This window comes from Myotis davidii, unplaced genomic scaffold, assembly GCF_000327345.1.
Source record: "Myotis davidii unplaced genomic scaffold, ASM32734v1 scaffold1063, whole genome shotgun sequence".
Lineage (NCBI taxonomy): Eukaryota > Metazoa > Chordata > Mammalia > Chiroptera > Vespertilionidae > Myotis > Myotis davidii.
Genome location: NW_006296624.1, coordinates 192,219 through 206,087, shown reverse-complemented (window position 1 = coordinate 206,087; position 13,869 = coordinate 192,219). Strand labels below are relative to the sequence as shown.

The window sequence follows — 13,869 nt, the reverse complement described above, 5'->3', positions numbered from 1 at the left end:
TTCCTCTTCCTGCCCCCCGCTGCCTGCCTGGTCACCCCTAACTGCCCCCCCCGCTGGCCTGGTCATCCCCAATTGCCCCTCCCCCACCACCACCACCACAGCCTGGTCACTCCACACAGTCTCCTTATTCAGTCATTTGGTCGTCCCTCACTAACCCTCCTGCTGGCCTGGTTGTAGGCAGCCATCTTGTGAGGGTGTGAGGGTTAATTTGCATATTATATCTTTATTATATAGCACTAGAGGCCCAGTGCATGAAATTCATGCATGCGTAGGGTCCCTAGGCCTGGCTGGTGATCAGGGTTGATCTGTGGGGCAACTGGTGGGGCGATCAGGGGCCCCCGCTTGCACCCACCTTGGCTGGCCTCATGCTGCCCGCTCGCTGGCCCTGCCCCCTGCCACTGCCAGTTGCCTCCCTCTGTGGGTCGATCTGCAGGGTGTCTGGGGGGGCCCTGCGCACACCCACCTTGGCTGACCTGGAGCCACCCACTCTCTGGCCCTGCCCCTCACTGCCACCACCAGTCAGGGCCTGCGGGCTCAGGGCAGCTCATATGTTGAACATCTGCCCCCTGGTGGTCAATGCACATCATAGTGACCAGTTGTTTTGCTGGTTGTTCCACTGGTCGTTCCGCCATTTGGTCGATTTGCACGTTAGGGTTTTATGTAGATAGACATATATAGATGGTAAAGCCTAGGTTTATGATGATCCTATTTATTTAGTTCTAATCGTGTGTCACAAACAAGAGCAGGAAGCAAAATAAATTGCGGTCACTTCCAATGAGCCCACACAACAGGCCAGTAGCAAGTTAATCCTTTTTTAGAAATTTGTTCTTTATTGTTGAAAGTATTACAGATATTCCTTTCCCCCCCATTGATCCCCTCCACCCTGCACCCCCTCATCCTCATCCCACCAGGCCTACTGCATTATCTATTGTCTGTGTCCATGGGTTATACATATCTGCATACAAGTTCATCCTATTTAATGCTATCAATTTAAATTTTATGTAATTCTCATAAGCAAATTCAGGCACTGCCCCTGAGCACCACCTCTCTGTGGAGTCTGTAACCGGCCCAGCTCGCACTGTTTGAGTGTGATATTCAAGGGCTGCTAATCTTCATAAATTTTTTTACATTTCATCTTCATATGATAATGCCCATTATTTTTTATCTCTTTCACTTATTATTAACTACACTGTTCAAATTAACTATACTACATGCTTCCCTCTACTTTTAAATTCTTTTTTTGTATATATTGTATAATTATGTTTTGTAATATTTATTCCAAAAAAAACTTTATTGTCACTAATTCTTCTCTGAATTTCTTAGCACTTTCCTTACCAGAAATGAATAAGTTATTCATGGATTATATCGCATTTGATATTCTGTGGGTCTGTTTTGAACTTTCTTTAAGCTACAATCATCTTTGTCTTGCCATATGGTATTTGAACACAATTAGGGATTGATCAGTAATTTGTTCACATGCCCTTTTTTATTAAAGTAGTTTCCTGTGAATAATCCTATCTTTGCTTATAGGTACTCTTTTTTAGAGAAGGGGGAAAAAAGGTTCTTAACAAGTACTTTAATTTTTACAATAGGCTGTCAACCTTAAAGTTTGCCTCTTATTTGATCTTTGAGGCATAGGATCTATATTAAGTCAATAACTCAATATAACTGTTCTCTAGGTCCTGGTAACTTTCACATGTTTGGGGCTCAAGTCTCATCTGGCAACTTGTTCAGAAAAAGCAATCCATTAATTCCTCCAAATATTTTAAGGTTGTTCCTTAGAAAACAGCATAAATGGGCCTACTGTTTGGTTCGGTTATAAAATTAGTTTTACCTTGTTGCACTGTGGAAGGATACTTACTATCAGGATGTGCTAAGATAAGCAGGTTTAGGTAAGCACTACCATATTCACTAAAACTGTGTTGTGGTGGAAAGTGTTTATTATATCACTCAGAGAAAGCTGATCATAGACAAAGAGGGTAAATTTCGATTAAGACAAATTTGCATCCCAAATTTAATAGTTATTGTAGCACTCTATAATTATTTCTTACCACTCTTCACTTTCTACTCTCATTTATAAGATTCAAGGTTCCGACTTTTTATTTTACATTTCTATTTATTTCACTGATGTATTCTTGTAAGCTGCGTGGCAAAATTTGACCTTAAAGATTGTAAGCAAATGAACTTAACATAATCACCGACAATTTCCATTTATTTTTCTTTGATGAATCTAATACTTTAGAACATTTCCAATAATTGCTTTCTTACTACTTTTTTCTTGGCTATAAATTCCCTAAATCTAAATATTAGCTTGTTAAGAAGTTTGCAAAGGAGAAAAATAAGAAGCTAATGCCTATGGATGAAATTCAAGAAAAGTCACCTTGATCTCCTTTGTCTCTAACTATGTTTTTACCAAATTTGTGAAGTCCACTATCAGAACTCCTGCTGGTGGCAGCAATTCCAACTTAAAAAACAAACAAATAGCAAGACCTACATAATTGGGAAAACTTCAAAGAAGTCACAAGGAAACAACAGGTTCATTCAGTTTAAACTGTGCCCCCGCCGCAAGCTTCACATTCCAAAACTACTTCCTAAGAAGGTCTATGATTTTAAAATACGCAACCCTTAAGAAGAGTAATAATAAGAGGAATAGCTTCCTTGTCAATTAAATAATGTTATCAGATGGCACAAACTGTCATATAAAACGATTTCAACAGAAATATAACAGTATGGAAATGTGTGATCACAACTGACCTAATGGCGAGGCTCATTTTATAATCCAGCCCTGGGTGACGGAGGCCACCTGTCAAATCTGGTGAGAGTGTGGGAAGGACACCTGCCTTAATAGGTAAAAGAAAGCTCTTCAAGGAAGTTAAAGTGAAATAAATAGGACCTAGGAGATTTGAATAACTGATGGTCAAACTTAAACCTTTTGTCAAGCCTTGTTTCAACTGATTTTGTATATCAAGGGCATTCATCTTGCACCTTTTCCTGTCGAGGAATATATTAAAATATGAGCATTTAATATTGGGAACTCCATGATTGAAACCTTAAGGTGAATTTAATAAATAAAGTTAAAATAAAATGTTGGGAAGAAGCAATCCCATTGTGACAGGTAAGTTTTTCTTTTTTCTTTAACTTATTGGGGTGACAATGGTTAATAAAAGAATATAGTTTTCAGGTGTACAATTCTATAACACGTCATCTGTATGTTATATTGTGTATTTACCACCACAAGTCAAGTCTCCTTCCATTACCATTTATCCCCCCTTTACCTTCTCCTACCCGCTTCACCCCCTTTTCCCGCTCGTAATCACCATACTGTATTCTGTGTTTATGAAAATTATTGTCTTAATCCCTTCACCTTTTTCACCCAGCCCTGAAACCTCCATCCTCTCTGATAGTCTGTTCTCTATCTATGAATCTGTTTCTATTTTGTTAATTTGTTTGGTGCATTAGACTCATATGAGCGAAATCATATGGTACTTGTCTGACTGGCTTACATCCATGCTGTTGGAAAAAGTAAGATTTCCTTTTTTTTTTTTTTTTTCCAGCTGAGTAATATTCCATTGTGTAAATGTACCACAGCTTTTTTATCCACTCATCTACTGATGGATGCTTGGGCAGTTTCCAAATCTTGGCTATTGCAAATAACAGTGCAATGAACATAGGGGTGCATATATTTTCTTTCAAATTAATTTTTTGGGTCTCTTTGGATAAATTCCCAGAACTGGAAACACTGGGTCATAAGGCAGTTCCATTATTAATTTTTTGAAGTAACTCCATGCTGCTTTTCACAGTGGCTGCACCAATCTGCATTCCCACCAACAGGGCATGAGGGTTTGTTTTTCTCCACATTCTCACCAACACTTGTCCTTTGTTGTTTTATTGATGATAGCCATCTGAATTTCAAAATGTTGTATTTTTCTGAGAGTGCTCTATTTTCCTGTTCCTGTGTGTTTCTCTCCATGTCGCTGTCTCTGTCTGTCTGTCCATCTAGTTTTTCAACAGTAGGATGGCAACAAACGGATTTTAAATTAATTAGGTTACCTGGTCTGTCACCTAAGAAACCATGCTAGGGTTAGTTTAAGAAAAGGGGGCTTTATAATAATTTATAAGAACTTTTATTACTGTAAATATTTTATTAAATCTAGAAAGTTTATAAGCTTCTTCTATTCATCCAGTAAAAGTGTTTTGTGTGTCTATTAAGATTGCAAACTTTTCTTGCGTGCTTACATCTTAGCCAAAATCTTATTGTTCAACAAGTAGTCAAAAATGCATTTATTACCCCGAATCTCCTCATTCCTATTTGAAAAACTGAACAAAGGGTTAAATCTGATTTCCAACCATTTTCATACATATATAAAATCATGTGTATACCATTGGGAGAAGAAGGAAATTCTTAACAACTTAGTATTGACTTGTATTATATAGTCCCTACTTACACAATGAAACTGTATCAGCATTTTACTGTGTGGTATGTCAGAGAGGAAATAGAATATAATTTCCTCAAGAGAAGAGAATACTTATGAACCAAATGTCCAATGCTGTAATAAAATGTTTGAAGATCACATACTTTTTGCACAAAATAACTTTTGGGGTTAAATTTGCATAAAATTAACTACCTGTGAAAATAAACACTTCTAGAATGTGTTACAGACATCTAGGAAAATTTCTCCTCAGAATAATTTTACTCATATGGTTAAGTGGTCCACAATCTACTTGAATCATGTTAAATGTAAAATCAAAACCATATTTGGAAGAAGACATGGGGGATATGATTATGTGTGATTTTTATACTTTTCTGTATTTTTCAAATACTTTAACTGTAAGTACATATTTTTGTATAAAAAATTAAAGACCTTTAAAAATTATTGAATAATTACAATAAGAAGAGTCCTTGGTATACAATTCTCAGAAATAGCCTGAGGCCTCGAATTCCCAAAAAGTTCTGGAAATTTTTCTCCTCTCCTTTTTCCTCTTGCTTCTGTCAACTGACTCCTGCCTAAGACTAGTATTCTTATCCAGTATTTTACTACTTATTAAACATAAATCTCATAATGTCCCATTGCATTCCCCTCTGGGTTGGAGCTCAGGGCACGGAATTTGACTGGAAATACATCCAGATGAACATGGATTGCAACATTAGTCTGGTCCATTGCATCCTCACATCTGCCCAGGTGTGGATGATATCACGCTCCGACCTACACCACACTTTCTGGTCAGCTCGCCTCCTGCTGATGTTCCTCAGCGTCTATAAGACCTTTGTCACGGAGACCTTCGTCCACCTTTGTTCCTTGGGCAGCTGGATGGCACTTCTGGTTGGAGCAGCAGTGACAGGGCTGCGGGCCTCAGCACCCCGGCCTTGAATGTCGCGGCTGTCCATGTGCACTCCTAGGCTTGGGTCCCAGGCAGTCACATACCTTTTCCTTGTCTCCAGGTTTTAGTGAAGTAAACAGTATTTGGAAAGTTAAACACACACACACACACACACACATACACACAAAACACAAGAAACAAACAAACAAAAAACAACAACCAAGACATCACAGTGTAGTAGGAGAGATAAAGTACACAAAGTCAAAACAGTAAACGAGTCCCAAGAGCGACCACCGGAATCCCTTAATTTCACCTAATAGAAGCACTATGTATGCCTTTTCCCTTCCTATTGAATCATAAGCATCTTCAAAACACAAACCTTATATGCTTGGGGTCCTTCACAGACTCTAAGTTGACCATTTTGCCCATTGTGACTACAAAAGAAATATTAATGCATTTTCTTGATTCACTTAAGGAACACAAACAATGAAGACTTTGAAAATGGCCATTGTTTTAAATCACACATTTTCTATAATAATAATCTATAATAATAAAAGCGTAATATGCTAATTAGATCAGACAGCCGAACGACCTGCCAGACGTCCTTCCAGAGGACCCTCCAGATGAAGCTGGGGCTGCGAGGGCTGAGCCCCTTGCTCAAATTTCATGCATTGGGCCTCTAGTTTTAAATCCTTGAGGAAAACATAATGAAGTTTTACTTTATGAAACCTAAAAATATGTCAACAAATTAAATAATATTACAACCAACTACCAGAGACTGTCTTAATACTTCTATTTTATCAGAACTTTTTGTAACATATTAAGTTTGAATAAATAATCTATTGCCTTAAATTTATAAATTGCTTGTTCTGAAAATATTAACAGTGTTTTTGTCATCAAAATTTACCTTGCATACAAAAGTACCATAGACTATGAATCACTATTTTTTCTAGATTATTCTGTTGAAGATTGTGAAATGTCAAATGAAAAGAAAGTTAAACACTGACTTAACTGTTGCCTAAAACTAAAATGCGCACCAAGAAAAGAGACAGACTTTGACTAGCATATACCAGCACTGTGAATTCAATAACTTATAATTTTCTAAAACAAACAAACAAACAAACAAAACAGAAAGAAGAGGAAGAAAAGAAAGCTGGAAACAGCACTGGGTTGCCAGCATTATGTTTTTCCAAGGAAGCAGGATAATGATTGAAAGAGCATTCCCTTCGGAGTTGTTTGTTTGTTGTCACAAGCCACTCTGTCATGGCTGGCATTTGTCCACAGGTTGTGCTGGGGTTTGCTTTTCCACTTCTAAAAACATATGTCCTTTATAACAAATACAGTTTATCTGAATGTATTTATTTTACTTCTTAAAGTAATCCTTATTTCTTTTTAAAAATTCTTATTTCTTTTTATTATTACTTATGGTAGTAACTGTTTACAATCACCTCTGTCTGTATTAACTACCTTAAATTAGAAGTACTAAGTGAATAAGGAATATGTGTCTTTAAAACACTCTTTTGTTTTGCATCTTAAACAACGGATAATCTAATAACACTTTATAAGAACAACTCTAGAATAGAAAATTTCAAGCTTGTGTTTCAGATTGACTATAAAAACAACCTACAATTCTTCTCAAGCAATGTGAGACAGTTAATTCAGAGTAAATCATTTACCTAAAATCAAAACCATCTCCAAGTACGTAATTTCTTTGGCTTAAAAATCTGTTACATTTAAGACAAAATTACCATTGTTCATAGGTACCAACAGATATGTACAATAATTAGACATAAAGCTATGAAAATGAAACTAGTGAATGTAAAGGAACTTAAAATATTTAAAAGAACCACATAGAGTATTCTTATTTACAAAACATGTCTTTTGTCTTATAGAAAAATAGTCTAACAAAAACCCAAACTTGTTATTAACTATTTCAAACACAAAGGAACTCTAAGAGTCACTGACTTTGGGCCTCTGTGCTGCTATCTTGATTGTTCTATGACTCCAGTTGGAAGGTCCAGGACTTCTTGCTTTGTATGTTATGGAAAATTGCTAAGGCCTGACAACAGGCAGCACTTTGCCAGGCTCAGACACCACGTTGATATGTTAATGATCCGTAATGAAGCCACCAGACATCAATTACATAAATGAGACTAGGAACAGGGCCAACACAGGTACACTCTGCTAATTTGTTCATCTCTGTTGGCCAAAAGCCAGCAGCATGACAAGCGAATGCCCCAAAAGCCATTGGGGCAGGCTCCTTTACTTCGGGAAAGGATTGGACATTGCCTACCCCTGTGATCTCTGTCTGTTTAAGGAACCGTTAATGAACCATACAAGCACACCTAATGAGAATACATCTGAAGGGTCAATATAAGGTGATAAAGAAAAGTCAAAAGTAGAAAAAACATAGGAGACTGACAAAACTTAATCAAATCTCTAAAGCACAAAGCAGCAACAATACAAAAGACAATTTCATTTTCCAACATTTGGATTTTGAACAAGTACAACTCAATATCGTTAATAAAATCAGTGTAGCTGGGTTTAATATGAGCACTACACACTTTTTCTTTATTCACAGCATGTATTTTTATTTGTAATAAACTAACGCTCTCAAGCCAAAATATTTTCCATTTGGACGCACTTTTGCATTTTTAATATAAATGATCAGAGAAATATAACTTCTTGAATATGATTTTTGGACAAATGTAAAAATAATGAGTAGTATATTCATATAGAATAGAAACAATTAACAGTGTAATAAATACAATAAAATTTAATGCTTTGTACAATGCCTTGGAAATCAGTTGATGGGGGTTTAAACAAAAGGATATGAAATTTCTATATATTAGAATCATAAGTGTAAAAACCCTATTCTGATGAGTTTTGGATATAATAAGCTATTATTAAAACAATTTATTGGTAATTTTTGGCTATTATGCCAATCATTGTGGGTAGAGACACTACATGAAGCATTAAGGCCATTTATTCATGTCTCCATGTTCTTTTTTTTAGCAGTTATGTCTATCCATACTTTTAAAATTGAATTTTAAATTCAATTTTATCGGGGTTATATTGGTTAAGAAGATCATGTAGGTTTCAAGTGTACATTTCTATAACACTTGATCTGTATGTTGCACTGTGTGCCCACCACCCAAAGTCAAATCCTCTTCAGTCACCAAATACAAATATTTGCCCTCCTTTTTCCTTCACTAGTCTCCACCCTCTTCCCTCTGGGGACCACCATACTATTGTTTGTGTCTATCAGTTTCAGTTTTATATCCCATACTAGAGGCCTGATGCACAAAATTCATGCACTGGGGGTGGGGGAGGGGTGCGCCTCAGCCCAGCCTGCACCTTGTCCAATCTGGGATCCCTCGGGAGATGTCCAACTGTTGGTTTAAACTGGATCAGGCCTAAACCAGCAGTCGGACATCCCTCTCACAATCCAGGACTGCTGGCTCTTAACCACTCGCCTGCCTGCCTGCCTGATCACCCTCTAACCACTCCCCTGCCTGCCTGATCGACACCTAACTGCTCCCCTGAAGACCTGGTCACCCCCAACTGCCCTCTCCTGATGGCCCGGTTGCCCCCAAGGAGCTGGGGGTTGCCATCTTTGAGGGTGTGGCAGTCAATTAGCATATTGCCTCCTTATTGGCTGTGGGTGCCACCATCTTTGCAATGGTGTGAGGGTCAATTATCATATTCCCTCTTTATTAGGACTTGACTGAAATCATATGGTTCTTAGCTTTTTCTTATTTCAGATAGCATAATGTTCTCAAGGCCCATCCATGTTGTCACAAATGGCAGTATTTCGTCTCTTCTTTGGCTGAGTAGTATTCCATTGCATATATGTACCACATCTTTTTTATCCAATCCTCTATCAAAGAACATGGTTGTCTCCGTTTCATGGCCACTGTGAATAATGCTGCAATGGACATAGAGGTGCATATATCTTTGCAAATAAGTGTTTTCTTTTTCTTTTTTTAAAATATATTTTATTGATTTTTTACAGAGAGGAAGGGAGGGGGATAGAGCTTTAGAAACATCGATGAAAGAGAAACATCGATCAGCTGCCTCCTACACACCCCCTACTGGGGATGTGCCCGAAACCAAGGTACATGGCCTTGACTGGAATCAAATCTGGGACCCTTGAGTCCACAGGACAACCCTCTATCAGGGTTGAGCCAAACCAGTCAGGGCGCAAATAAGTGTTTTCAAATTTTTCATGTAGATACCCAGAAGAAGGATTGCTGGGTCATACTGTAACTCTATTCTTAATTTTTTGAGGAACCACCATACTATTTTCCATAGTGGCTGTACTAGTTTACATTGCCATCAGCACAGAATGAGGGATTTCACTAACTATTAGGGTAATGCAAATCAAAACTACCATGAGATACCACCTCACACCTGTTAGACTAACAGCGAGTGTTGGAGAGGTTGGGGAGTAAATGGCTTATTTTTCTGTTTCAGCTTTCAGACCCGACTCTTGTTAATGCTTGTCTGACTTCACCCTTATCACTTCTCACTGACGTGGCTGATGACCAACAGCAGCACCCCCACCCAGTACTCCAACTCCTCTTGCTTTCTGGGACATCTTTTGCAGGACTGGGTTTCTACGCCTTAGTTGCACCCCCTCTCAACACAGGACTTCATGTTTATAGCACTTTCAGGTCTCTAGTGCTTTCACAGGTGATTTTTTTTTAAAAAAAGAAACTTAGTTATTAGACTGCTGTATTCAATTAAGTCATTTCACAGGGGCCTCTTCAGTGTAGCAGATTAAGTAGTATTTTGATTGCCTGCTTGTCAAAGGAGGAGTGACCTCATATGAGATTATACTGTGTAGAATTTAGGAGTATGAGCTGTGGCGTGAGACAGTCTGCATTTGAACCTCAGATTTACCACCAACTAGCTATGAATCTTGTACACATAAATTAACCTCTCTGTGCCTCAGACAATATTACCATCTACCTGCCGAAACTGGTTTGGCTCAGTGGATAGAGCGTCGGCCTGCGGGCTGAAAGGTCCCAGGTTCGATTCCGGTCAAGGGCATGTGCCTGGGTTGCAGGCACATCCCCAGTGGGAGATGTGCAGGAGGCAGCTAATCGATGTTTCTCTCTCATCGATGTTTCTGGCTATCTCTCTCCCTTCCTCTCTGTAAAAAATCAATAAAATATATTTTAAAAAAATTACCATCTACCTAAAAGAACCATTAAAAGGATGCTATTTAAAAATGTTTATAAAGCATTTAGTATATTGCCTGGCCATGGTACATGCCACCTATATGTGAGAGGTTGGTGGTAGATGTGGTGTCATTTACAATCAGGAAATCTGCTTCAGGTGGAATGTGCAAGATTGTTGGCATATGAATAACCCCTCCACCTGGGCAAGGAGCACCAATGCCACAATCCCCTGCACACCCACCCTTTGCTCTGGTAGATTAAAGATGGTAACATTTTTGGCTACCCCTCCCTTTGTGAGATAAAATCGAGTTCTCCTCCCCTTAAAAATAGATTGGCCTAATTGACTTGTTAGGCAAATAGAATATGACAGAAGTAATGTTCTTGCACTTCTGAGGCTAGATCATAGCTTTGTAGTTTCCACTTGTTGTCAAGCTGTGAGGAAGCCCAAGCAACCCACATTAAAAGGCACTGAAGCACTCAGCTGACAGCCCTGGCTGAATTCCAAGCCAGCAGCCAGAACCAACTTGCCAGCCTTGGAGTGAACTATCTTAAGTGGCTTGATCCTACATGTTCAATCTAGCAGCCCTTACTAAAGCTACCCAGCGTAGAGACCAGCTTTCCAGATGAGCCCTGCCAGAACTGTCCTGTGTAAGCAAAACAAATGATTGTTGTTATTTTAAGCTACTACTAAGTTCCTGGATGGTTTGTTACACAGCAATAGATACCTGAAACATCTGTTAGAGCAGTCTAGTAAGCCACGACATCAAAGTTCTGTTTATTGGTACGTAATTTACTTTGGCACAGTGCTACCCAGACAACTGTTGATGCTATGTGTGTTCCTATCCACTAGCCACCAAGTTAGAACTGCTGACAAGTCTACTCAGGACTCCTTATGAATAACCTTAGAGACTAAAGTTTTCTTAAAATGCTAGAGGAAATTTTATACTCACTCTTCTGCCCTTCTTTAAGATGAGAGCCATGGCTGAGGCTCATAAGAATGGACTTCAAAACTGGGCCTGCATATTAGCTATGAAAATTGTGATGCTATTCTTCATAGTGATTAGAAACTTTCTAAAATTATCTATATTCTCAAAATGGCACTCTCATTTAGATAATGGATTGTAAGTATGGAGAAATTTGTTTAGTTTCAAAAATAAAGGCATATATATTATATTTTAAAGTAGGGTTACCAGTTTGTGTTCTCCATGTTGTGCCCAATTTTGTTATCAAAGTCTATATGCCATGAAGTACTATCCAACATATATAATTTAGTTCAATTAGAAATTTATACTGTGCTTTAAAAAATATATCCACGAGGAGAGCAAAGACAGCAGTGAAGTAGATGGAAGCTACACTCACTTCCTACCAGGACCAAACTGGAATTATAGCTAAACTATAGAACAATCATCATGGATAACCAAGGGAAGACTAGCTGAAGAGAAGTCTTATAACCAAGAACTTAGAAAAGAGGCCACATAGAGACTGCTCCAAACAGGTTGCCAAGGGCCAGTCACAGGCAACGTCATATGTGGCCTGCACCAGAGTGACTCCCAGGAGGTCCAGAACCAACGCACCCAGTGGCCAGCATCAGACAACATCAGAGCAGGATCTAATAAGCTTCACAACTGGCATCTTCAAGGGGAGATCTTGGCAGATACCAAACCCTAATGAGGAAAATTTTGCTTTATGTGGTCAGCACCTCCATAGCAGCTCACACCTCATGGTCAGGGTTGAGCCTCAGAGTCAGCCAGCCTTAAGGCAAATCCCACAAACCAATGACCCAATTGCATTCAAAACTCACAACAGAAGGGCCCACATAACCCACACAAGGAACATTCTTGGAGCACGCAGCTCAAGTGATCAAGGAAACGGCACCACTGGACCCCACAGGACACCTTCTACATAAGGCCACCACACAAAGAATGGCAGTCATAGCAGAACTATGTCATACATGGAAACAAACACAAAGATGCATCCAAAATGAGAAGACAATTATAAAAAAGGTCCCAAATGAAAGAACAGCAGACATCTCTAGGAAAAAATGCTAAATGAAATGGAGGCAAGTAATTTATCAGATATAGAATTCAAAGTAATGGTTCTATAGATGCACAACAGCATGAGAAAGGACATAGAAACCAAAAAAAAGATCAGTCAGAAATGAAGAATACTATATCTGAAATGAAGAAAACACTGGAAGGAATAAATAGTAGATTGGATGAAGCAGAGAATCAAATGAGTGATTTGGAAGAAAAGGTAGAAAAAACTCCCAATAGAGCAGCAACAAGAAAAAAGAATTCAAAAATGAGGATAATTTAAGGGAACTTTGGGACAAGATGAAGAGTAACAACATCTACACCTTAGGGGTACCAGAAGGAAAGGAGAGAGAGCAAGGAATCAAGAATCTATTTGAAGACTTAATAACCAAAAAAATTTCACTAGTCTGGTAATGGAAAAAGACACACATGTCTAGGAAGTACAGAGGGTCTCAAACAAGATGGACTCAAAGAGGCCCACACCAAATCACATCATAATTAGTAGGAGAAAGTTTAAAGACAAAGAGAATCTTAAAAGCTTCAGGAGAACAGTAATTAGTTTCCTATAGGGGAGCTCCCAAAAAACTGTCAGCTGATTTTTCAACAGAAATATTTCAGGTCAGAAGGGATTGTTCATAGCAGCGCTATTTGGAAACAGCCCAAGTGCCCATCAAGATAAGAGTGGATAAAAAACAACACCACAAAAAACTACGGTACATTTATACAATGGAATACTTGCAGCTGTAAAAAAAAAAGAGAATGTTCACTGACCCTTTGAGACAGCACGGAGTCTCCATGTTCTTTTTTTTAGCAGTGCCCAAACCAGCCCAGCTTACTCTGAGCAGAGGCGGGAAAGCAAGAAGGTGCTGGTAGAAACAGTTTCAGCTTTCAGTGCTGCAGAAATATTCAGTCTCTAGGAAAACTGAAGCATTGAGGGACCTCGCAACAACACATCCACAGAGCAGATGAGCATCAGGCTAGCAGTCCTCCAGGGTGTAGGCTGCTTTACAAGAGTCAGGAATTTAGAAAAGGAGAATAGTTGAAGTTTACAAAGTCAAGAGAACAGAAATCCTCACATCTATTAATCATTCTCTGGTTTATTTTTCTTTTCTTTTATTATATTTTCTTTTATTAAATTTTTAAATTAAATTGATTGGGGTGACATTGGTTAATAAGATCATGTAGGTTTCAAGTGTACATTTCTATAACACTTGATCTGTATGTTGCACTGTGTGCCCACCACCCAAAGTCAAATCCTCTTCAGTCACCAAATACAAATATTTGCCCTCCTTTTTCCTTCACTAGTCTCCACCCTCTTCCCTCTGGTGACC

The 13,869-nt window shown here is 38.6% G+C and overlaps 1 protein-coding gene across 1 annotated transcript in view; it reads right to left on the bottom strand.

Annotated features, from left to right (window-relative positions):
• FOXP2 (forkhead box P2) overlaps nucleotides 1-13,869 on the bottom strand; it is a 506,406-nt gene that overhangs the window by 332,113 nt on the left and 160,424 nt on the right. The window lies entirely within an intron of this gene.